Consider the following 27,327-nt stretch of genomic DNA (forward strand, 5'->3'; position numbering starts at 1 on the left):
AAAAGGCAAAATTCCTAGCTGCCTGCAACAACTTCAAAATCTCAATGACTTAAAATATCCAACCTTTATTTCTCATTTATGCTACATGTCCACTGCAGGTCAGCTGGGGGGAGTCTCTGCTCACCATGGTCACTCAAGGATCCAGCCTGACAAAGCAGCCACTACCTCCAACCCTAAAGGTCTCCCAGGAACGGGGAGGAGAGAGACAGAGCACTCACCCAGCAATTTACTGCTCATCTCAGGAGGGACACATATCACTTCTACCCCATATGCATAGTCCACGACAAGTTTATGGCCCCACTCACCCACAGAGGGACCTGGCAGTGTGATCCCACTAGGATGACCACACACGGAGAGTAAGACAAGCCGCACTGACACACGAGGCAAGATGGGGTGCCTTGTAAGTTGTGTGCTATTGCTTAATGGGGAGGAAAATAATTTCTGTTTGTGGGCTTAGGAAATGCTTTGAGCATGACTTTTTGAGATGCATGAGACTACTGTAGGCAAAGACTGGAGGTAGGGTGGGGTAAAAACCTAGGCTGAAGGAAGATCAAGAGCAGGGGCTCAGAGGGGGCAGCCACTAAGGGAGTAATAACACAGGACAAGCTCCCATGGGTGCACAAGAAGGACAAGGCGGGCTGCTGTACGAAGGCCATGTGGGAAAGTCTGTTGTCAGTTTGGTGGCCCGTGGAAGGAACCTGAGGTGGCAGCTGGCACAGCAGCACAGAGGGACTTGAAATTCTGGCGTCAAGGGCACGCGGAAGACTGTTGCAATAAATTGAGTGAGACAGGAGGGCCTGGGCTGGGAGGACAACGTGGAGAGGGGTCTGAGACACAAGGTGGACACCCTCATACCACAGAATCAGACTAATTATTGGGCTAAAAAATCAAATGTAATCAGAGGGAGTCCATGAAGGAAAGAAAATGCCCCAATTTCAAGCTTGCATGCAGCTCTTGGATGAATCAACAGTACTTCCCTAGAATCCAGGGATTGTGTCTAAAGCCAGATCAAGCCAAGTCTTGCTTTCATAGAAGACAGTATGCTCCAGGTCCCAGAGATATCTGATTTGGGCAAGAGCTTAATGGTAACATAGAAAATATTTTTTTCCCAAGAACATTTGAATTAATTCACTCTTTACTTAATAAGTGTGTTGTACAGTTTGTGTGCTAACCCTTATACATTGACAGTAACCATGGAAAGTTATTTTATGTGTACTTTCTTACTATAGGGGCCTGGAGCTGGTGTGAAAAATATGTTTCCTGTCTTTCTTGGACTTAGTAGCACACATATTTTATAAAAACATTTTGAGAGGCATTAAGGAGCTACAGTGTGTGTGTGAGTTTATTTTATATGCATGAACAAGAATTCAATTCAGGAAACCTGAGATAGATGGAGAGGGTTTTGCAGAGTCAGTACTGTGTTCCACACTGATTGCTATCAAGAAGCAAGCCCAAGGTCTAATTAACCCTCCTCAAATGGAACTAAAATCAAAATCCACCAGAAGATAAGGTTCTTTTAACTTCAATCCCATGTTGCACATACCAGAGAAGCTCAGAAAATACTGTGTGGAATCTGCCATGTACAACGTATGTGTGTGTGTTCAGTCGTGTCCAACTCTTGGTGACCCCATGGATGTAGCCCGCCAGGCTCCTCCATCCATGGGATTTCCCAGGCAAGAATACTGGAATGGCTTGTCATTTTCTTCTCCAGGGAATCTTCCCTACCCAGGGATCAAACCCTCATCTCTCACACCTTTAGCACTGGCAGACAGATTCTTTACCACTGCACCAACCTTGACTCCAGAGAACACAACAGGCATATCTATACAGGTTTAGGATCTGCTTTTCAGTGTACATAAATCTTTTGTTTTGCAATAAATCACAGGCACTTGTAAACATGTTCTAGTGTTTTTATGTTGTCTTCTCATCTGATCAGCAATTCCACACAGTTTCATAAACACGAGAATGCAAAGCTGGGAGTGTATACGTCAGCTTTTCTTGTGTCTTTTTTTTTTTTACATATTGTGGGCAAGCATATTGATTCTATATTGAAGGAACAAGTTCTTGGTTCTTTTTTTTTATTTTATTACATCTGGTTTTATTATTATTTTTTTTTACTTTACAATATTGTATTGGTTTTGCCATACATTGACTTGAATCCACTCCCCTCCCATCTCCCTCCCCATTCCATCCCTCTGGGTCATCCCAGTACACCAGCCCCAAGCACCCTGTCTCATGCATCAAACCTGGACTGGCGATTCATTTCACATATGATATTTTACATGTTTCAATGCCATTCTCCCAAATCATCCCGCCCTTGCCCTCTCCCACAGAGGCCAAAAGACTGCTCTATACATCTGTGTCTCTTTTGCTGTCTCGCATACAGGATTATCGTTACCATCTTTCTAAATTCCATATATATGCGTTTGTCTAGTCAAGGCTATGGTTTTACCGGAGGTCATGTATGGATGTGAGAGTTGGACTGTGAAGAAGGCTGAGCGCTGAAGAATTGATGCTTTTGAACCAACCAGTCCATTCTAAAGGAGATCAGCCCTGGGATTTCTTTGGAAGGAATGATGCTAAAGCTTAAACTCCAGTACTTGGCCACCTCATGCAAAGAGTTGACTCATTGGAAAAGACTCTGATGCTGGGAGGGATTGGGCGCAGGAGGAGAAGGGGACAACAGAGGATGAGACGGCTGGATGGCATCACTGACTCGATGGACGTGAGTCTGAGTGAACTCTGGGAGTTGGTGATGGACAGGGAGGTCTGGTGTGCTGCAATTCATGGGGTCGCAAAGAGTCGGACACGACAGCGACTGATCTGATCTGATCTGATACTGTATTGGTGTTTTTCTTTCTGGCTTACTTCACTCTGTATAGGTTAAAGCATCTGCCTGCAATGCGGGAGACCTGGGTTCAATCCCTGGGTCGGGAAGATCCCCTGGAGAAGGAGATGGCAACCCACTTCAGTATTCTTGCCTGGAGAACCCCATGGATGGAGGAGCCTGGTGGGCTACAGTCCATGGGGTCACAAAGAGTCAGACACGACTGAGCGACTTCACTTTCACTTTCACTTTTCACTCTGTATAATAGGCTCCAGTTTCATCCACCTCATTAGAACTGATTCAAATGTATTCTTTTTAATGGCTGAGTAATACTCCATTGTGTATATGTACCACAGCTTTCTTATCCATTTGTCTGCTGATGGACATCTAGGTTGCTTCCATGTCCTGGCCATTATAAACAGTGCTCTGATGAACATTGGGGTACAGGTGTCTCTTTTCAAGAAATTCGGGTTTCCTCGGTGTATATGCCCAGCAGCAGGATTGCTGGGTCATATGGCAGTTCTATTTCCAGTTTTTTAAGGAATCTCCACACTGTTCTCCATAGTGGCTGTACTAGTCTCCTCCCTCCCCACAGCACAACTGAACAAGTGAACCTAAAAAAGTGACCACCACCGCCCCCCTTGTGTCAGGGTTGAAATTAGACACTGAAGAGACCAGCAAACAGAAGAAGCTAAAATACACAGAGGGAACCACTTTGGAAGCGACAGGTGCAATAGATTAAAACCCTGTAGTTAGCACCGTCTACATAGGAAGAGGCCTGTAGCCCTTGAGAAGTAGAAGCCGGACCAAGAAACTATCTGAAAATGAACTGACCCCACACTGTCGGCAACAGCTCCAGAGAAAGTCCTAGATATATTTTTACTGTTATCATTTTTTTTAATTTTAAAGTTCTTGGTTCTTGAATCACAAAGACAATACAAAGTCTTGCGATGAAGAGTGTGGTCCCGGGACTAGCTGCACCAGCATGACCTGGGAGCTGCTTAGGAATGCAGAACCTTGGGCCCCACTTCATACCTCCTGTGGCAGAACCTGCATTTTTAAGAGATAGAGAATGTGGGTGCACACTGAGGTCTGAGAAGCACTGCCATAAGGGACCCAACTTAGGGAGTGGACTGGAGGAAGTTAAGTAACATGTGACCTGCAAAGACTTGGAAGCTGGATCCGTTTTAGCCAAACCTCGGGATTTCTCCAAATCCAGGAGCTTTCAGCTGCCTTAGATCTTCATTGCTTTGCTCTCTTTCCACTGGAGTTTTCATTGATAAAGTTGTTGCTGTCTGATACTTTTCTCCTGACAGATCAGGAAGATGCAATTCTTTTCTGAAGGCTGACAATTTTTGCCATGCATGCACATTGTCTCCTTAGTTCCCTTGGAGGATCTCTGAAAGCCAAGACCATTTAGTCTTTCTAGACTAGTCTTCTAGACTGGCTCTTTCTGGTCTTCCATGAGAATCTGTATATTTCAAAGTGTTGAAGACTGTCCAGTCCACCTAGCACCTCTCAACTTTTTGAAACTCATGCCTCATTTTGAAACATGTAAAGATTCCATGTCATATTAATACTATTCAGTGAAAAAAAAAGCAAAGCCCCAGAGTATTTAGAATATGCTACCCTTTGTGTAAGAAGGGAATAAAGGAAAATACTCAGATGTCTGATCACTTGGGCAAAAGAAATACACAGGGGATAAATCAGAAACCAAGGATGTTGGCTACCTACAGGAGGCAGGTGGGATGGGTGGAGAGAAGAGGGGGATTTGAGAGGATGGGAGGGAGAAGAAGGGAGCCATCCTTCTCTGAGAACATCTTGTGTACAATTTTGACTCTTAGGTCATAGTAATGCTTCCCATATCCCCTAGGTGAATAAATTAATAATTCAAAGGAACCAAGATGTAGGGGGAACCCAAACTGGAATACAAGGACTAACACATGAATTAACTCTATTGCATCCAGACTGGATACTAAGGCTAAAGACAAAAAGAACTGTGTATAAATGCTGTTTCTTTTTTTTTGCCTGTGCTGGGCAACTTGCATGATCTTAATTTATCAACCAGGGATCAAACCCAAGCCCTTGGCAGTGAGAGTTGAAAGCCTGGAGTCTTAACCACTGGACAACCAGAGAATTCCATCACTGGTTTTTTCTTTTCTTTTTTTTTAATAGTGTTTATTTATTTATTTTTGACTGTGCTGGGTTTTGTTGCTGTGCGTGGGTTTTCTCTAGTTGCCTTTCTCAGGCTTCTCATTGCAGTGGTTTCTCTTGTGGGCTTCCCTGGTGGCTCAAACAGTTAAGAATCTGCCTGCCATGCAGGAGACCCAGGTTCAATCCTTGGGTCAGGAAGATCCCCTGGAGAAGGGAATGACAATCCACTCCAGTGTTCTTGCCTGGAGAATTCCATGGATAGGGGAGCCTGTTAGAATACTATCCATGGGGTCGCAAAGACTCCAACATGACTGAGAGACTTTCACTTTCTCTTGTGGAACACGGGCTCTAAACACCTAGGCTTCAGTAGTTGTGGCACAAAGGCTTACTTGCTCCGAGGAATGTGGAATCTTCCCAGACCAGGGATCAAACCAGTATCCCCAGTACTGGCAGGCAGATTCTTAACCAGTGGATCACCAGAAAGTCCCAATGCTAGCTTTCTCAGAGGAGTATGGGTTAGCAGGTCTGGAATTGCTTTATGTATATGGTGGAATTGAACAAGTAAGTAAATATATTGTAGATAATGAGACCTAGCTTTTTACTGTTGGAGACTGACACTACAAATAAGAAGAGGAGCCAGTATAAAATGAACCCTGGAGTATTAGCTTGGAATCGTAAGTATCAGTATAAATTCATGGTTTTTAATATATATACAGAAAGACAGAGGCAGGGGTTAGATATGAGGGCCTAAAAGTATACCACCCCAATGATGATGAGTACATCTACAACCCAAAGCTCTATCTCTATACACTAGTCTCCAATGAAAGGTCTCAGGGCTTTTGGAGAAGTGGTTGATTCCCAACCAAGGTGTGGAATACACAAGATGAGCCTGGAGCATCCTGAGGGCCAGAAAATAGGAACATGCTCCAAAAAAAAAGATGAGTCTGTTAAAAAAAGACCACAGGAACTATGAAGGAAACAAAAGCTGAAACAATCTGAGCAACAAAATACTTAACATTAGAACTGAATTCTAACCTAGAATAAAATTAACACACACAAAACAAATATCCACATTAATATGATAAGGAAATAACAAAACATATATACACATAATATAAAGTTTACCACCATAACCACATTTAAGTGCAGTTTTGTGGCATTACGGTCACTCACACTGTTGTACCATCATCCCCACCTCCATCTCCAGAACTCTTTTCATCTTGCAAAACTGAAACTCTACCTGTTAAGCAGTAACTCCCCATTCTCCTCCAGTAACCACCATCTTGCTTTCTGCCTCTATGGATCTGACTGCTCCGGGTACCTCATCTAAGTGGAATCACATGGTATTCGTCCTTTTGTGCCCAGCTTATTTCACTTAACGAAACGTCCTCCAGGTTCATCCATGCTGTAGCATGTGTTAGACTCTCCTCCCTTTTTAAAGGCTGAATGATATTCTGTTGTGTGTATATACTACACATTGTTTATCTGTGGACATGGGTTGCCTCTAGCCCTTGGCTGTTGTGAACAATGCTGCTAAGAACATATGAGATCCTGCTCTTATATTTACAAATTCTTCACTAAATTATCAGATGTTTACAATATCTCCTGGAACCTGGGATCATTATTACATTCTTATTTTCCAGATGAGCATTCAAAGTTTCATGGTTACTTCGTGGCAGAGCAGGGTGTGGAATGCAGGTTTTCCAAATCAACAGTCCTTTTAAAATTTTTATTTATTTTGGCCAGTTTCAGCTAATGATATTCTTTTATTTCAGTTTTTACATTCACGAGTAATTTCAAGCATACAGAAGAGTTCAAGGATAGTGTAAAGTACTCCCAATTCACAACCATTAACAGTTTGTCACTGTGCCAGTTACCAATGTATAGCTGCTCTTCTCCAAAATCCTTGAGTGCGCTGTCTGTTGTCCTGGAACTGGACGCCTCTTGATGGTTCTCTGTTGCCAGCTGACTCCATGCAAATCAACAGTTCTTAACTTCCAGTTCCATTGACTAGACAAGGGAGACCATGGATATTGTTCCTTTACTTTTCCTAGGAAAAGAAATACTGCCTAGAATAATCTCCCTCTGGGAACTTTACTGGATAATAGAGAGAAGGACAACCACCCTAGATTTCCAAAACATGGGCGTACCATTACTCTGGCTTTCCAAAACAATCTAAAACATGTTCAGGGGGGTCAGAGTGAATATGGCTCTTCTACTGTGAACTCTTTTTTCCTATTCTGGGAGTGTCTGAGGCCTGGGGTGACAAGGTGAGGGGGGTGCATCCCCTAAACCCACAATGATGGGGGATGCTTCAGAATTCTAAGTCAGCCCCCCTAGACACCTCCGTCCATAGAGATCAGGGCATCTTATGCCCACAGGTCCCTGGCTGGAATGTGAGGGGAATAAAAGGGAGACCTAGGCTAGGAGGGTGCAGTGGGACAGCATTCGCTTCTGCGGTAACTGGTACTCAGAGCCAACCCACTGTGCCTGGCCCACAGGAAATGCTGTCTCCAGCCTTGCTGAAAGGCACCAGAAACATTAACTGCCTGCAATTTTGACATGTCAGATATTTAATAAGGAACAAATTAGCACTTGGGTCTTCTTTTTTTCTGAGACAATCCAATTTCTATGCCAGGCACCAACTTCTATATTTCAAAATGCATTTTTGAAGGTTAATTAGAGAAGAGGCAGAGATAGTGTTTTCCAAGAGGGATTTTTCTGGTTCCTTCCAGGTCTGTGGATAGCAAAAAAAAATAACTTTCAGACACTGTAAATTGAGTATGTGAAGCTGTGAGAATAAACCCATCTCATTAGTCATCATGTCAATTACAGTATCTAAGGAACAATTTTGTAGCAATAGCATATTTATTTGATGTTGTGAAAGCTACCTGGACCCACAGTTAGGATGGTATTTGCTCTTAATGCTCCGAGTACCTCTTTAACAAAATGGCACTCCATAAAAATTTAGTGTGTTCCTACTGTAATTAAATGGCCCTCGTCATTTTTGCATTTATGATATAAACTATAATGGCTGTAAAATCCTGCAATTAACTTTGCTTGCGCCAACATTTCATACTTGAGAAATTCTCATTACAAATTTCATTACTGATTCACTTATCTGTAATTTGTCCTATGTAACCTAAAGAATATTAACAAATTTAGAGTCACTTTTGCTCTATTAAAAACTAAATATAAAAGTCTTTCACCTAGCAAGTCAATCTTGATATTGCAAATGGTGAAAGTCTGGTATTGAGAATGGGAAGGGAAAGAGACCACATGCTTGAGAAGAGTGGGGTGAAAATGGAGGGATGTAGGTTGGGCGCATTTGAGCTCACCCACCTTCTCAGCGAGAGGCGCGATTGGCCAAGTCCCAGGGGAAAAGCATAGTGCACATGGGGAAATGGCAGGGAAGGGAGGTGAAGAACTGGGGTATCACGTTCAGGTCTGGGAATTCTCTCCACTCTGCTCGGTCTCTGTCTCTGGTGTTCCTTTCTCTCTTGGGGGCTGAGTTGGCTGGAGCAACTCCTGAAGGGTTGTAACTGGCTCTTTTGCTCAATGGCTTTGGTTGAAAGCCTGTTGAAGAAACTTTGTCATTACCAGTGGAGAAATGGAAAAAGAGTTCAACAGGGGAGGAAAAGGTGACTGGGAATATGCCACATGCATTTCAGTTTTCCATCTTGCAGGGCACAGATTGGTTTGCGTTAAGACCTGGAGAAACTTTCTACCTCCTCTCTCTCCACATACCCCTCTGCCCACTTTTTAAAGCAGAAACAAATCTACACTCACCTCGGAGTGAAATGAAAGTTGACTAACCTGGTGTGCCGAAACTGGAATTCTAGTTCTCATTCTGTCACCTCTGCGCTGAGTGACTGGGACAAGCTTTGTGACCTGTCTGAGAAAGAAAGGGGTTTCACTAGAACGACCACTGATATTCCCTAAGGTCCCCCAAGGACAGTTCATTTCCTCATGGATTAAACCCAGAACCTCTCTTCATCCAACAAATGGATGGGTGACCCTTGGACCAGAAGCCCTGGGTTTCTATAACAGTGATCTCCACCACAAGCGGCCTGAGTCAATATTTCCCCCCCAATAACATCCTATCTCAGCATTTCACTGCCTTCCATAACTGCATTCATTTTATTCTAATTTGTAATTAACTTTTACAAAATTAAATTGGAGATAGAAAATTACTGTCCCGACATAAATAATCCTGCTGCTGGATGTGGCAGTGTTAACACAATCAACAATACAATTCATAAATGAAAGAAATGTTGTCATACTTATTACTTCTGTGTGCTCCATCTTTTATAGAATATTACAGTGTAAATTGAAATTTTATATGATTTAATAAACCTCAAAAAGATATTATGGCCAAGTAACCGCATCACTGTAACAAATTGTCCGCCTCCCTCATTACAGAGCTTTCTCCTCACTCGGGGCTCACAGCCTCATTATCAGAGCAGTGTCTTTGACAACCCAGAGCCCATTAAAAACACCTTGAAGAAAGGGTACCCCGTACTGTGGAGTTTCAACATCTATACCAGGCTGGCATCCTTAGGACGGTGTTATAAAATGAGGAAACAGGGCCTTCCATTTTTCATCCAAGGAATCAAGCAACAAGCACGTGATCTGGGACTGTAAGCCAGCCCCGCCACACCCCCTAGGTGACCCAAGCCTAGTGCGGCAGGGGCACAAAGACGCTGCTGTCAAACAATCGAAGGACAAAAGAGAAGGGGGTTTGTTACCCTGCAACTCTTTAGCTGGCTTTATAGGGCTACTACTTTAAAGTTTCTTTGTTTTCAGAGCATCAGAGCTCTGCTTGTTGCTGATTGCCATTTTTCACAGGCTTCTGCCTCAGCCAGGAACTCATTAGGGCGGCGGCAGACAGACAGTGGGCAGAACGGACCAGCAGTGCGATTCCAACCCGGTCTCTCCCCTTGGTGCCCGTGCTTCCCCCCAAAAAACCCTGTTTTCCATTTTGGCACGAGGGAGCTGAGGGATGCAAGTGCTCCAATTACATGCAGTGGTTTTCTCCGCGCCTGGTGTGATGTCTGTAGCTTCCAGCTATGTGTGGGATACACTTGCACTGGAGAATTTAATGACTTGTTTTACTGCTGCCTGCCATCAATATTTATCTATATTAACTGAAGAAAGGCATTACTCGAAATGGCGTTTCACACCTCTGAGCATTATACAGTAATTCTGAAGTCGTAAGTTGTACCAAATTCTATGGGCAAACACAGACATACAGTGCGAATGGAAATAACCCAACTCGAGGTTTTTAAACTTGAATTGTCGGCAGCAATCTGGGAAACCAAAGGCAAAATTATCTGAGTTGCTATAGGTGAGAATGACTGGGTAGAAAGCAATGGAAACAATCTTTTCTCTGCACGGTTTTTCTTGAGTTAATAAGAACACCTCACAAGTATATAAAATAGAGAAGAAAAGTGCAGACAAGACAATGAGACAATGCAGATGAGACCCGGGCTTATTTCCACCTTTATCTTTTAAGCAAGCAGGCCTGGAAATCTCCCTTCCCTATTTCCCCTTATTCTGCTTCCACCCTGGGTCAGCTTTCTCACTCTCTATCCTCCCTGTCAGAGAGCCTTCTCTGACCCCATCTTATCATGCAAACATTTCCTGGTTTGCTTCTCTTCAATGTATTTGTTGAATGAATGTCTCACTCACATGATGGTTTATGCCCTTGCTTACTGCCTGCCTCCCCACTAGCCTTTAAGCTTCTTGAAGGCAGAGATGAGTCAGACCAACTCACCGTTCTGCCTCCAGGAAGGAGCACAGGTACACGGTGGTGGAGGCCACCTTGCACTTGCAGAGTGCATTATCTACCCTAGGAGACCACAGGCTTGACCACAGACCACAGTGGCTATTTCTACTGTCTGTACAGACCACATCATTTTGAGTCAACACCTTTAAAAAGATCATTTCAACATCTCATGCTTGAGCTCTTCTCAAAGACCAGAATTTTCAAGCGTAAAAGGATGTAGAAGACCAGTTGGGCCAATCTTTCACTTTACAGAGGAAAGAACTTAGTTCTGGGGGAACTGGGAGACTCATCCAAGGTCATTTGATGCTTTGCAGTGGCAGGAGAAGCTTCAGAACCTGGGCTTCTGACAGCCTTCTGGTTCCAGCTCTCTCTCTACACACTTTTACTCTGTCTCCAAAGTTATATTTTCCAGCCAAAAGCTTCTACAATGGCTTGACTTTCACATTCTGGTCTGAAATGTACATCTTATAATTCTCCCATCTTAAGAAATTATGTTTATGGGACATCTGGGCAAGAGAATTAGTCCTCAATTCATAATAGATAAGGTTTACATTTTTAATAATGGAATTTGAACTTCATAGAAACTTTATAACTATACTACTAGCCCAACATACTTGGTTTTATATTCATCCAAAATTACTCACCCAGCGACTTTCTACACTTTGGAAGAAATACCAGACTTGGAAATAGAAATAGTGAACAGAAGGACACACATTCAGGGGGAGTTTGATTCCCAGTCTCTCTGAAGTTGTAAAAGCCTGCTGCTATTTGGTGGATTCCATAAAATAGGACTGACACATAATTTTTTTTAAGTGTTAAGTGGAATTAATTTATTTTCATTTTAGAGCTTGGAAGCACTCCTTGAATTAACCAGAGATACCCTGGAGAATGAACTACAAGGCTGAGAATCACTGAATTAAGATGCCGAAAGCAGTAGGTAAGACCTTGTATATATCCATCTGCATTCAGGCATGAATCTTAGCATGACTTATAAAGTGATTTATGTTCCTTAAATAAATAGACAGGCATATTTAAAAGGGGTTTAAAAGGTGTCAAGAAAAAAAAAACTTCAGAAAACACTGGTGCTTCTTGCTGTTTACAGAAAACAAGGGGAGATGTAGGTCTAATTTCATGCCATCCTAGGCACTAGTACTTGTAGTAAATAAAATTATATACTAAAATAAAATCTTTTATTTCAATTACATCTGCTTATCAACTAAGTTCTGAATAAAATTAATTTGCTATTTATTCACTAAAATTATTTTGTGCTATTTGCTTATGTATCTTTGCTAAATAAAGAAAAGCATGGCTCATAATATGGGGCAGAATCTTTGAAAATGGAAAAATATGTAAAGCTTTCTTTTAACATCAAATCAATATCTCATTTTCTTAGTGATTAATTCAGAATGAGCATCCAGCTCTTAAGGTTTTAACTAATGTATATCTCAATCTTTTATTTACTCTTCATACCTCCAAAACAGGATCATTTCTGTATCAGTTGATCACGTTATTGATATTCCCTGTATTAGGTCAGTGGAACCTGCAGAGATGAGAAAACAGTTTTAGGTGTCTTGAAATCAGGGTACAGAAATTTTCTTCATTCTTTCAGGCTAACAAGCAGTGACAGGTATTCAAAGCATCAAACTGTCAACTCTGGGACTTCTACTGTCGTCTGCATCATAATCTATTTCTTAGTAACACTTGGTCTGAGCGGCAGTAATAGAATTAATTATACTTCATTTTGCTGCCTTTAACAGTATTGACCAAATTTAAGAACAAATGAGAAGTGCTTATCAAGCTTGAAGAAAATAATCCATCAGTGGCACAATTTAAATTCTCTGCAGTTCTCTTATTAATCAAAGTAACACTTACTATCCTATCTCCACTTCCCATTAACAGTCATTAAGCCCTGCTGCTGATTGAAGCAATTTCTTTAGGGATCTCAACCTCATTTTTAAGAGAACCTACTTTAGTGGAAAACAATATCATATAAGCACGGCAACTTAAAAGAGAAGGGAGAAGGTTCTTCAATCATGTTCTGACCTTGATATTTCTCAGTGGTGTAAGTTCGAAAAGTACACAACTGCGAGCTTAGGAACTTCAGGAGTGAATGGCTGTCCTTGCCCAGCACCCGAGAGAGGCACAAATCCAACAAGCAAGGCATGGACTTGGGTTAAACACGTTGCCAGCCCTTCTAAGCTACTGGGCCCCCTGGGTCATTCTTTCACAGGGTCAGCTGCATCTCAGACACAGGGAACACACTGAGAAGGGCCTGCCAGGAATACCTTGGTCTTGACTTGTGGCTCTGAGCAGGTGCATGGTGGAGACATAAGACAAGACATCTGGAGTCGCAGGACATTGAGTTGGAGGCAATACTCAGCACTACTAACCTGCAGGACCTTGAGGAACTAGTTTGTTCTTTCTGTCTTCATTTTTTCTCTGAATAGAAATAATAATATCATCTGCTAGATGTACTTTTCCAAATTGCTGTAGAAAGCACATCAGAAAATGTATGTGAATATCCTTTGCAATTGATTAACACCTTACAAATGTGAACAAGTCAAGTCCTAGAAGTCACAGTGTTTCGTTCAATGCTCTCCCCAGGTCCTTGCCCAATGCTTATCTGTAGTAGGTGCCCAATTAAGTACTGAGTTAATGCTAAAGAAGATATTTCCAAAAGTGAGAATAAGGGAATCCACATGATTAAAGTGAGGCAATGGTCTTTCAAAAACACCTGTGGAGTGGAATGGGGCCATAGATGTACCACATACAATTGTAGGGCACTGGGTGAAGACAAAGCATGACTAGAATCAAGGGAATTTGGAAGGCAATGTCTTCAAGGCTAAAAAGAACTCTGTGATCAGTATGATTGAGGAAATAGTGGTCACAAGAGGAAAAAGCTGAGAGAGTGTTGGTGATTGGTGAGGTAAAGCAACACCCACAAGCCAGTCTGGTGATGCCAAGGAAGAGGCTAGTACCGAGATGAGGTTAGTACTTCCTCACCAAGGACCCTCTACCTTCTGCCCCTTGGGATTTGTCAGTGCCACTGACAGCAGCTTCAGTAGCTGGGCTGTTACTAGTCAAGCCACCAAGTTGAATGCAAAGGAATCACACATCAGGGTTTGGGGTGGACCTGGGCTTTGGCACTAGGATGGCATCTTATCCACCAGTGTTACTGTATCAAGGCATCTAGTGCCCTAGACCTTCTCATCTGCATAATCCCATGGAAATCAGTGTTTCCTTCTTGTTATTCACTGTAATTCACTGTAATCCCAATATTTATAAAAGCCAAAGGCACTGGTTATAAAATTTCAAGGTGGTAAAACACTCAGCATTTATCCTGCTCCATCTTATGGAGGAGGAAACTGGTTCAGAGAGGTCCAGTAGCTTGCCTGAGGTCACCCAGCTGGGCACGGTTGGCCAACTTTAGCTCATTCAGAAGTGACCTTGCTCCTTTGCACTGCCTTTTGAGGTCTCTTGTGAAGCCCTTCTATTTTTCCCAGAGAAGGCTGTGTTCCTTTGGAGGAGACCCAAACAGCCCTCTCAGGAAGGACTTCTGCACACATCTGTCCCCTTATTTTTATGATTTAGGCATAGGACCCTTTTGCTTTGGGCTGGCTCCAACATAAGGGTGTCAGAGATTGGACAGGAGAGATAGATCTATTATTTTGCATTAATGGTCAAAGTCCTGGGAGAGATCAATCAAGACTCGGATCTGAATTTGCTCGGCCAGCATAGACGTGAAGACGCTATTCAATAGGCTGTTGGGCCTGATGAATAAAGACAATCATATAATCAATGAAGAGATGGAACCACCTCAGATTCCGATGATCACTAATGTTTCCAGTTTCAAATCATGTCCTGCTCTTGAGATGCTCCCAGGCCAAAAGAGAGCAGAGTTCAGCAGAGAGTGAATTTTCTTTCCTTGAAGAGATGAAGGGCACCATCCACCACTTAATTTCTGGTAAGGCATTAAATGTATGATTCTCATCTCTCAGAAATGAGAAGCTGAGCTGAATTTTTGGATCAATGGAATACCTACTCCTGTTAAAGCACTTAAAGAGGAAAACATCTACAAAATGTCCCATTAGGCTGACAAATTTATAACACTATGAAAAGTGTGCCAGCAGTTTCAAAGCCGACTAGAGTGTTGTCATTTAAAGAGTATGAATGGATTTGAGTTTAGCGATATCTCATCGACATGAACAAGTTTAGCCATCACATCCCTTCCCAATATTTCCCCCATTTACTTTTAACTAGGCATCCGTATGCCATGACAGAATGTGGACATCATCTTAAAAAATCAGTTGTAAAATGAATGATATTAAATGTACTTTCACAGCATGAAGACATGGAAATATATTCTCATCTTGATGTGCAGGGCTGTACAGACATAAATGCCATTAGCATTGATGGTAATTATGTGCGTAAATCCCCACGCTCTGGATGAGATTATGCCCCTTAGTTTGAAAGTACAATGACGGGCTCATTTTTGAGACTAGAAACAGCTGAGACTCCCCGCCACCCCCCCCCTCACTGGAAGAGAGATCCAGAGTGGCTTAGAGCGTAAAATCTGATCACCCACTTTCCCAAAACATGCAATTCAAGCATTTTAAAACTCTTTTGCCTCAGAAAAGCTAAAAATGTAGGAAAAAAGTCTTAAACTGCTACCTGAGTATTCCAGTAATTTATGACAGATCATTCATAGTTTCCTGTCACCTGTGAGGGTGGGTATACCGCAGGAGCTATAAACTCTCACCACCAATTTTTTTTATTATGGTCTGATAACTAGCAAAATAATATTTTTTTAAGTCAACCCAGAAAAGGCTATTTAGCTACAATGAAAATTTGTGGAAAGTGAGCATATTCAGCATCTTGCTCATCAAAGCCAATATATCCTAATCTTATGAAAATAGGCAGCAGATGACAGTGTCAGGGAAAAAGTTCAAGTCTCCTGTTTTTAATTCTTAAATTAATAAGGCAGAATGGCCCAGAGTTTTGGTTAGACCTCACCTTATACTGTAGGGAAACAAAAAAAGTCCTCTTTGCCAAAAAGTCAGAAGACATTGCCACAGGGGACCACCTGGTTTATAACTTTACAAACACTTTATCAGGGGAAGATGGGGCAAGGAGACACATGTAATTAAAATATACTAAAAAAACAAGCCATTGTGGCTTTCAATTACAATGGAACTAAGAAGCAACCATATTATTTCTACAAACTATTTTCACTTAGCACAGTTCAGATGGAATTATTGCCATGACCTTTTAAAAATGTGAAAGAGTGAATCAATACCCTTTCACAGGCAAGATTGCAGGAGCAAAATTGGCCGTGCTGTAATAGTGTGTATTTCTGCATCAGAAGGCAGTTGAAACCTAATTATCGTCAATCACATACAAGGTAGCTCCCCATCTTGATGAGCCCGGGTGGGCAGAAGTGTGCACAGGAGGGTCTGTGCCTGTGGGTCTTCGTGGAGGAGGAACACGTGTGGTGAAGAGGCCGGGGGAACCTCGGATGCCCTGGGCAGGCGGAGTAAGGCTTACAGGTGAGTTATAGGGACTGTCACTCATTTACAATAACTAACACTGGCCTGTCAGAAACAGCCACCTGTAAATGATGTATGAATGGCTGGCAGCCTGCCATCCCCCAATAGACCTTGCAGCCAAGAATCACATTTTATTGTCGAGGTCATCGGAATGCTTACTTGGATACATGCCATATATTATTAAAAAATAACAAACAGCCAATCAGCAACAATTCTTAAGGCTCAAGGGCAAAATAGCCAACCTGCCTTTTGAAAATAGAAAGGCGAACATCCAAGATCCATTTTAGCAGGTAATTTTTTAATTGCTTCTCTCCAGATATAAAGAAGTAATGCTCTGGAGAAGCCTAAGCCTGGTAATACAATGTCAGATAGAGAGCATACATATGGATATTCACTTTTCCTAAGCTCTTTTATCCATGATGCCAGCCAAACAAAAAGAAAAACCAACTCCTCTTCATCAACAACAGTGACAGCTCCAACTGCTAGACTTCCTGCTGATAAGTTCCCAGGCTATGAAAGCCACAGCAACCAGTTAGGGAGGTGAGGAAATAAGGACTTCAGGTTTGACTTTTCTATTCAGTTCCATCTTTTTGGATTCTGCCTGAAACACTAAGATAATCATATATACTATGACACTTTTATTTGGTGCAATCTTATTTGTAAACCACCAGAAGGCTATATCATATTTTTAATTTTATTCAATAGACTAAGTGTGAGTAGAAGTTTCAACATTATTCCAACACAAGAAACACAACACTAGGACTTCCCTGGAAGTACAGAGGTTAAGACTTCACCTTCCAATGCAAGGGGTGCAGGTTCGATCCCTGGTCAGGGAGCTAAGATCTCACATGCCTCACAGCCAAAAACCAAAGCCTAAAAGAGAAGCAATATTGTAACAAATTCAATAAGGAGTTAAAAATGGTCCACATAAAGAAATCTTTTTAAAAACCCACATTATTAATGTTATGGATATTAAGCCATGAAGAAGTGTTTGACAGCCCCTTGTAACTTTGCTTTAAAGCTCCCTCCCCCCAAAAAAATCTGTTCTGTAGCCATATACTTTCAAATATTGTCCTGTCTACCTTGGGGCTGAAAAATCTCAGAATCAGCCTGCACAGCCTCCAGCTTCACTTGCTGCCATGGAAATGAAGGATTTGGCATATTTGTTAACATTATATAGTAATTGGACAATCTTTTGTTCAATGCTCTTAATGTTCCTAGAATAAAAACATTAAAAATGCACTTAAAAAAACTGGGAATACTCATTTCACACAAGCAATAGTTTTTAATTTAGAAAAAGAGTATAATTGAAATTACATTTGTTATGCAGAGACTACCAATAATTATCTTGGCTTTAAATATGCAGACACAAAGATTCCTTTGGAACTGATGACTCTTTTCAGAAGTGGCTACTACTGGTTGAGCTCAGTGATCCAGGCCCTGGCCTGCGAAGCAGGTGGTCCCCAGGGGTAGCAGATGGCCTTCCAGAGCTGCCGGGTAGCACCTGTGCCAATTTAGCCAGGACACGCCTGCCCCGCAGTAAGCCACAGTGCTGGTCCCAGTCACCCCGCCCAACCACAGAGCTCTTCATTAGACAGATCCTTTTCCCACAAAACAGTGACACACCATTGTTTTAGCCTCTGGTTTCCTAACATGATCATCAAAAATGAGAGAACTTAGACACATATGACAAAACTGAAAAGAGAAGTTGGAATCCTGCCCCAGCCATGACTTTAGGGGTTTGGGAAAGGCACCGTTGCTAAAAGCAGTGACCTCCAGGAAAGGAGGGACTTCCACAGGATGCCTTTGGGGGATCAGTACAGCACACAAGAGCCTCTCTCTTAAACAACTCATGGCCAAAGACAACTTTAATACCTCCTCTGGATGATACATCAGGTTACTGCAATATATGTGACTCTAATAACTACTGTACAGTAACCACTGCAAGGCCTCTGAACAGGAAGCTTCTCAACATACTGATCTCGAATGTCCCACAAGGGCTATAAAGTGATTGTTGTTGACCATTGTCTTGTATTAATGTCCCCTAAATAATAATAAACTTTAACACTAGAAAAAAAATTCTCATTCAGGAACGTATTTCTTGTAAAGTACCATATGATGTAAAAAAAATAATAAATTTCCCTCTTGGCAACTTAATTTGTAGATAACAGAGGTTGTGTTTAGATAGGAGTCTAACATGAAATTTGGAATCTATGCGACTGTTTAATATCATTAAGGGAATATTGTATTGATTACAACGGCTCAGTAAAGTAACTGGCTTCCATGTGGTTCTATCAATCTATTTCTGTAACACTGTACACTAGTTTTCCCCCCAGAGTACTCCTTGTAATGCTGAGAAAGTGTCAGAAATAATGACTGTCTACCTATATCTGCAATAAAACGTAGAGCATGGATATTATAGTTGTAAGTATCAAAGATTTATTTCATGACTGCAGGTAATGATGAATCTTTTAGCACAACTAATGTCTGGAGGAAACCTCTCTTCTTCTCCGAGCTGTCACATGGAGACTATTTATAGGGCCCTTAGTGCTGTGGGGTTTTAGCATAAAGAGGCAATGTGTCTAAGGTGCCACTGGATGGAAATGTTAGCAAGGGCTTCCTCTCATTGAAGATCTTTTAGTAGATGGCATTAGATTCCCTCTTTGTGTGTTTACGTCCCCCCAAAGACAGGGGACAGATGTTTAACATCAGCCCATTAATCCCTTAGCCCAGGTTCCTGTGACAGCACAAACCCAACAGAATGAGCCCTTTGCCTTCGCTCAGTGTAAATGCCGCAATTTACTGCTGATTTACAGAACAGGGTCAGGCCATTAGAAACTTGGCAATCTTCAGTACAGCTGGAAAACAATATGCATGATAAGCTAAAATTCAATACCTTCTTGCACTAATTAAATGGGTTCCCACCAGGAACAAAAACACAAATTACAATACAGGGCTTTTCTGCATCCCTATGCATTTTGCTACAGCTGTGACCAAGCTTTATTTGTATACTTCTTTGGATATTAGGTTTTCATTCGCTTCTACTCTTTAAAGATTGTGTTCATACCATAGTCATTCTCTGTAACATTTCACTGTAAGCCTGCTTTCAGATGAGCCGATGGCTCCTTTTCTTTTGGTACAAGTAGACCAGTTTGTCAAAAAACAAAACAAAACAAAACTCACCAAGGTTATCCCGTGAGCCCTTCTTGAATTTCCAAAACCCAGATGAGCAGGTCGGTAGCAGTTCTTCTCTTAAACCAAAAGACTCGAAAACATTTAAAAACCCAAAAGAACTTGTTCTGGGATCAAGACAATCTCAGAGCAGAAACTCTTTTTTCATTACAACACATGCTGGTAAAGGATCAGGCCACTGGTTTTGAGAATGAACAGTGCTTTTCCACTAAAGAGGGGAACTTACAGAGATATTTCCTACAAAGAGTTAACGTGGGGGAAGTATCTCTTATTTTCTATAGTTTGCCTGATAGAATGTGTCCCTGGCCACACTATTAAAAAAAAAAAAAAAAAAAAGGGAAGAAGAAACAGACCCTCAACAAAAGCTGGTCCCTATATCCCCAGAAATATAGGTCTGTGAGCTTTGAGACTGCCCGACATTTTCCTGAATAGTGAGTAATATTTAGATCATATGTGGGTTGCCTCCAGATCGCCTGCTGAGACGCAGAAGCAAGCTTTCAAACAGCTGGAGGTTTAAGTAAAAAACAAGAATAGCTATAGGCTTTATCTTGGATCCAAACGGTATGAATAATAATAATAATCATAAAAAAATACCTGGTAACTATAAATCTCATCAACCGATGTAAAAGAACATTCTAAATCTATTAATATTTCCAAAGACATTATCTTTCTGCCACCCCACTGCTTTGTGACTTGTTGTATCAGCTCTATTATTTGCCTTAAAGCACCATCTAAGTGTTTTTCTTCCCCTGTGAGGGGAATCTTCCACAACCTTTGCAAGACACAGCCCACTGCTCCCCTGCAGGAGGACGGGGGTATCATTAACAACCAAAGACACTTCAGGCACAAGTTGAAACTCCAGTGTTTCCAAACCTTCCTGCCTCCCATCAAAATTCATATCCTGTCACTGTTCTAGGAGCAGAAAGCCTTCTCATTATAGCATCATTCCCCTCTTGCAAAAAACACTGATTGCTGCGCTGGTGGCTTTGGAAGGCAAAGATGTAATTTAGCAAAATAATGTACCATGCTGATTAATTTAATGTAGCCCATGACTAATTATGGTAATTCATTACATCTACAATTAGGCTAAGTAATTTATTGCACTGCAGTCTCATAAAGCAGAGGATTTATATCGAGTTTTGAATGTCACCCAAAGGACATTTCTGTACCTTGTCTTTACTGAAGCGGAATAAGGCTGCCAGCTGAGATGAGCCAAAAAAAAAAAAAAATTCTCCCCCTCCTTCACACACACACACACACTTGCTCACTGACATGCTCTTTGCCATTCGTGATGTTTGTATTTGGGAACTGAATTCAGAGCAAGAAGAGTTTTTTCCTGATCACTTCCCTACCTCCTCCAAGGGTGCCTTTGTAATGATCTGGGGTTGTTCCCAATTTTTGTGTGGGCTTTTGTGTTTTTTGTAAGCCATATACCTAATTTCTTCTCTGCAAACCCCAGAGACCTTTCACAGCAGAGTGAGGATCAGAGTGAAAGCTGCTGGGGTCTTCCCAAATATCATCTTGCAGCCGGTGATGGTGACAGAGAAAACGGGCACTTGTGCTACTGAGCTCTACTGCTTATGCTGCAGATAATATCACAGTCGACTTCAACAAAGACCTTATCTTCCCTTTGCTGCCTGAAAAGGGGATAGATCCCCTCACTTAGGAAAGACGCAAACATAGCATTATTTTGAAATACAGCCTCACTCATACCCTGCAGCGGGGTTTGCTCCAGCGATGGGGTACTTCGGAGACCAATTTGTTTAGCTGATCACTGTCTCTTTGACGTGGCTGCAAATGTTACCTTTCTTTTTCAATCAAAAACACAGCAGGGGGTGCCATCTGTTTGGCACAGGCCTTAGCTCACTTCCCCGATGCCTTTTTGTGCAGATCATTTTACGTGGCAATTTGCTAAAATCTTTCATTCCTTGGTTTGGCTAAATATAACTTTCCAAAATGGGCTGTTTTCTCCGAATGTCAGCAAGGCTCACAAATGAATGCAGTTTTTCCTGAACAGCCAATATCATATCAAATGGAGCATTTTTCAGATTTTTTTTTTAATGAACAAAATACCTCACTGTCATCTCATTGTTTACTTAAAACTGACATGTTTACCGAGGATGGTGAAATCACATTTACTCTACTGAATTTCTTTGTTTGGCTTTTACAGAGGTCTGTTGTCATCAATGTAAGCATCACAATTTTTAAGATCCTTGAAGAGAACAGGTAAAGCAAATGCATATAAGAGAGTAACCATATTAAACAGTCATTAGGAAACAACCTCTAAGGAAAGTGGTTAACCATTTTCCCCAGCTCAGATGCTGTTCAGAGCAATGAATCCTCCACCCCCACCACCCGCCCCCAATATGAACAGATGATCAGCACCACGCGCTGAAGCCACAGGGATGCGCGTGGATTTCCGAGCGCTTTGTAGAATACAAATGAATGATCCTCATTCTTTTCCTAGCAGAGCATATAGGCCAGACCTCATTAGAATTCAATATCACTCTGCTTTTCTAATGTTAATGTACCAGCTCTATAAGAAATTCAGGGTGTGGGGGGTGCTTCCACAATTATGTTCAACATGATATCATAATTCTGAAAACTGGACGTAATCTTTGTTAAAGGAAATTATTGCATTTTACCGTTTTATCTTTTGCTTCTAATGTAACTTAAATTCCCATTCTAATAGTGGATTATAAGGAGCCTTAATTCTTTGTGTCTCTCTTAAAGTCACAGTGTCTGCCATACTGGCTTTATGGCTTTTTTTTTTTTAATGCCATGACTAAAGATCAGATTGTGAGGGCTCCGAGGCCATCTCCCTGTGAAAGTAAACACAGCACATTACATTAATAAACAACTGTAGGAGTTTTCTTCATCCAGGAATAACTCAGGGCATTAAGGCTTGAGGTCTTTTGTCTAGAGTCTGGCAAGAAGTGTAATGAAAACAAAAACACCAACACATAAAAATACAATTTATGCTCTTTTATCAAGCAAAGAAAAAGTTGGTTAACGTTTGAAAAGGGAGCAGTAATGTAAATTTATTGACAATTTTATTGTAATAATTAGATGTTTACACAGTCTGGACATTGTGGCTAAATCACTTCTAGCATGTTTATTTGCAGGGAGCTGTTTTCTGGGCACTGCAGCAGGTTCATTAAGAAGACATACTGTATTAGGATTCAAGGGAACAACCAGCTCCCATTCTCCCCTTCTCTGTTTTATATTTATTTTAAAAAATCTACAAATAATGAAGTAAAACACAGAATTCCCTTTATAAGGAAAACAATTTCTCTCATGGCCCTGAAATAGCTTAAAAATAAATCTTGTATTGAATATCTCACTACACAGCATTAGACCACCTTTAATGACTGTAACTGGCTTTTAATATCTAGTGTGTACATGGCAATCTATTTTTGACTAAGAATAAATTATAGCAGAATATTAGGGAAACTCTTCCTTCACTCTTCAAAGGAAAAAAACCTCTTGAAAAACAAAATTTTAAAAGTAGTATTTGTTTTATATGAGAGACTTTTCAATGTGTTTTGAAAGAGAAAAATCTCGTTTAGAGAGAAATATCTCTCTTAAGCAGTCTCAAACTAGATTAATGGATTAAAATTGCACACTTGAATAATTTGACTAAATTTAAAATCTCTACATGGCTCTCCTCCATTAATTTTTTATCCTTCATACTAATCTTTAATGTGTTGCTCTGATATGGTTTTCATATTTCCAAACTGAGCTAAAATGGAAATGACAGATTTTCAGTTATATAAAAATAGCAATGAAGTGCCAGGAAAAATACATTGTGAACAAAATAATCTTTAGAAAAGATATGAAAGGAGAATATTTTTCAAAGCATGATATGGATCCAATAATAGAAGCATATTTGGGGCAATTATATAAATTTTTAAAATTTAAAAACTGTTTAAAAATTGAGGCACTAAATGCTAAGCTATAGTGTGTTTCCAGACTTAGTATACTTCCATTAGAATTAAATCGTAATCAATATAGAGTATTTATTGCTATAAAACACAGCCTCAGAGGAAGTAAAGGATGGTATGCTTAGAACTCAAAATTCTCTCCTATCTTTTAGGAAGAGGAGAAAAAGTTTTAGGAATGGACTGATCTTTACTTTAATCACAGTTACTACAATGTACCATATTCCTTTACCAAAAGAGTATAGTAATGAAAATACATTATGAAAGCAGTAATTTTCCAGTAAAGTTTAAGATGGCAAAAGAAACTTCCATTATAGGAAACAAATAATAACAGGTATGTAATATGACTGTGTTTAGGTTAATGGAACTGATTAATGGCTCAAAAGAATCAAGGAATATTACAAAGCACTATTTTAAAGAGAAGTGCTAAAAATTAACTCTATACCATAATGACATTATCAAATACATTATTGGAATTATATATAGCATAACATTACAGATGATAATTGCTAGGCTAAATAATGGAATCATCCCTGATGCTGTATGATAACAAATATATTTAATAATCTTAAATAAACTCAAACTTACTCTGATATCCATACTTCTAAGTAATTCAAGACATGAGAAATGAATTTTTAAAAAATCAGATCATGAAAGCCATTATTATTTAAGGAATATGCTCAATTTTTTTAGATAATTTAAATTATTTAAGAGTCCTTTGCATTTTTTATTAGCTTTGCCTAAAGTTATAACATTAAAGCATTAAGGTTACACGTAATGAGGTTTCTGCTTTGCCCTTATTTCTAAGTCCAATATTTTCACAAACTACAAATGAAAATTAGTGCTAAATTACAAGGCTAATTCGATCAAACAAAATTATCTCATTCTTAGATATGCATCTGAAGAAAATATTTAACTACAAAGTATGTACTCACAGGCAAACAATCACAGATAACATCTGGGAGAAACAGTTCATAGAGGGAGTGGATATCGGTCTAATGTACAAACATTTTCCTTAAGGTTTCTATTTAAAAAAATTCTCTGCTAATTCCAACCAACTACACACAATACTTAACCAAAGTCTATTATTCAGATGGATGGTTTTAAATAGCAAAAGTTTATTTTAAAAATTCACAGACAGAAGTAACATCTCTGCTACTGAAACCTCCAGTAAAGAAAATAACCATAGAGAGTTTGGAAACCAATTGATGGCTTGATTCAAAAATGTATTTAATATTATAGAGGAATTTTATCCCAAACTCCTCTAGGATGTCTGACACTAATGCTCATTAGAAAATAACAAAACCAACAGCTCACTAACATTACTCCAAGCAGCATTATAGCTAATACTGAGCATTAAAAAAAAAAAAAAAAAACTTTTTTCCCTTGCTTGCTTTTGGTGTGAGGGAGAAATTTTTATTTCCATCAATTGTTGCATATCCGTTCTCATATCCTCCAATGCAGAAAAGCCATGTTTACACAGTTTTTGGGTTTTTAAGGCACCTTCAAATATAATCTCACTTAAGCATAACCACACCCTGAGGTAGACAGAACAAAGCTGCTGGAATTTTGCAGGCGAGGAAATGTATTCTGGGGCACAATGCATTCGAGAACTGAAACTAGAAATTTTGCTTGACTTCAATTCCAGTGGTCTACTACCCACTCTCAGTTGAACACCACTGGTAAAGCCCTGTTCCTGACTAAAGGTAAAGGGTACTATTATATCCCTATCTCCTAAAGGGATAGATATAATTTCTCTAAAGCGATAGGATATAATTTCAGAATTATATTTACCATGATTGGCAGCAACTCTGTGAATATGCTCACATTAGTCATGCACATCTCCTTGGTTCCCCTTGCAATTCAGTAGCTATAAGCAGTTTAGAAAATTTCAAAAAATGAATCTTTTCATCTGAACTACCATTGAAACCCTTGCACCTGCCTTCCCATCTGCACATTAAAAGATATGAGAAAGGATCCCAGTTTGCTTCCCAGGTAGTCTCCTACATTCAGACGTAACAAAGTTAGAGGATATTTTCTGTCTTGGGACACTGGTAGTGATCGAACTTGCTAAGAATCACACAGGGAGGAGGCTACCTGGGGCTATTCCTTTCCTGAGTTTATGTCCTGTCTATTTCTCTTAGGCTACGAGTCTGCCTGGGAAAGACTGTGTCGAAGTCTATGCTTAAAATGCCTCTAGCACACTGTTGGTACTTAAATGTAATTATTCAAAATGGAATCATTTAATTAGATAGGAAGAGAAATAGCAAGCCTTGAGACAATAATAAAGAATAAAGCAAATATGCTGACCGACTGAAGCAAAGCAACAGATACATACAGACGCACACTCACTAAATAGTTACATTTCAGCTTTTCAATTCAAGGTGCACAGAACGGGATAAACATACGGTTATATGCCTGCCTTGCTTTTGCTGGGTTCCTAGAAAACAGAGACCACGACTGATATCCATAACTTCGTAGAGGGATAAGAATTACCTGTCTCATGCCTCATATGACTTGGGAAAGCCAGGGGAGGAGGAAAGTGGTGGAAGGCAATGGAAGCTGGGAGCGATGGAGACTCCACAGGCCACAGATGCTTGAACAGGGAATTAGGAATGAGTCGTGTATCCATCTAGATGGGACAGGTTACTTTATACCAGCAAAATCTACGTGGTGGGAGACCAGGACAATGTGAAGTCATTTACTCCCTGTCCTTTAGAAGCATGGTATTTTGGTACCAAGCATGGAAATATTTCAGGGTACTAGAGAGTCAAATACACCTTGGAAATTGACCCTCAGTGCACCCTCTTCTTTGGGGCTATAAAACGGCCCATACCTCAGGGTGTACTTTAGATAATGAGAAGGTCCAATCTTATCTTCCTCTGGCTAAACTCCAGAGCCCTCTAATGAATGTTAGTTCTTAACTTATCTTCTGCCCTCCCACTCCCAGCATCCAACCACTGAGGTATAAAGACTTAAATTTTTTTGTTGTTCACAAAACACAGCAGAACACTACCATGTTATGAAGGCTTGCACAAGGCACCATGGTAGATGCCTAGGTGATTAGACTTCATACTCAGGAGCCAGGTATTCCAATAAAAGTTCTCCTTTAATAAATTCACATCTCAACAAGTAAAAAATGTCTTAGGTCAGACACTGCCAGCATCTCAGTTACAAAATTACTTAAGTTTTATAATGAAGTTTGCTTACTGACTGTAAAGGGCTGAACAATTTAATATTTTTTAAACTGGTTTTTAGAAAAACTTGTCCATTTAAACACCACCCCACAAAAAGCAACTAACTGAAAACTTTGAGACAGAAGCTGCCAGCTTTGAAGTCCTCTCCAAGGCTTCCTTGCCTGCTCAGTGTCCTTGGGCTTGACTTGAGATGGAAAGAATAGAAAAGATTGTTCAAAAAGGGTCTCTTTGGCATTGTGTCCTCTCTCAACTCTCCACTGCCTTGACTTTCTATTTTCTAGACTGGAGGCTCACAGACAGAAATGTTTCAGCATTAAAATTTCTTCTCCATTGTGGACTAACTGCTCTGGATTCAACAGAGTCACCATGGTCTGCTTTACAACTACAGAAGATAAATTCTGGCTGTCCAATTCTTGAACTATTCTTTTCACGCTCCAGACTATTTTATAAGAATGGTGCCATCATCAGTGGTCAATAGGTTTTAGTGAGTGCCTACTGTATGCAAAGATTAGAATTAAGTATTTGGTCTGAAGTCACTGCAGTATTGGGAAGCAGAATAGCACTGAATACAAGTGAGGGAGGCTGGGTAACTTGTTAGCCCTGGACCTTGGGACAAATTGCTTAACCTCAGTTTTCTAATCAGGAAAATGGGAATGAACAACAGAATTTGCCTTCTAGGGTT

General features: G+C 40.5%; 1 long non-coding RNA gene across 1 annotated transcript; it reads right to left on the reverse strand.

The window, feature by feature from the left end:
- Positions 1–6,128: 6,128 nt before the first annotated feature.
- LOC113891389 lies at positions 6,129–17,131 on the reverse strand. The gene is made up of 5 exons (XR_003510749.1): positions 13,055–17,131; positions 12,240–12,309; positions 8,798–8,876; positions 8,324–8,557; positions 6,129–7,718 (listed from the first exon to the last, which is right to left on the reverse strand). It is a non-coding gene; the product is annotated as an uncharacterized LOC113891389 (long non-coding RNA).
- Positions 17,132–27,327: the final 10,196 nt, after the last annotated feature.

The sequence above is a fragment of the Bos indicus x Bos taurus genome, chromosome 4 (assembly GCF_003369695.1).
Source record: "Bos indicus x Bos taurus breed Angus x Brahman F1 hybrid chromosome 4, Bos_hybrid_MaternalHap_v2.0, whole genome shotgun sequence".
In the NCBI taxonomy this organism is placed as follows: domain Eukaryota; kingdom Metazoa; phylum Chordata; class Mammalia; order Artiodactyla; family Bovidae; genus Bos; species Bos indicus x Bos taurus.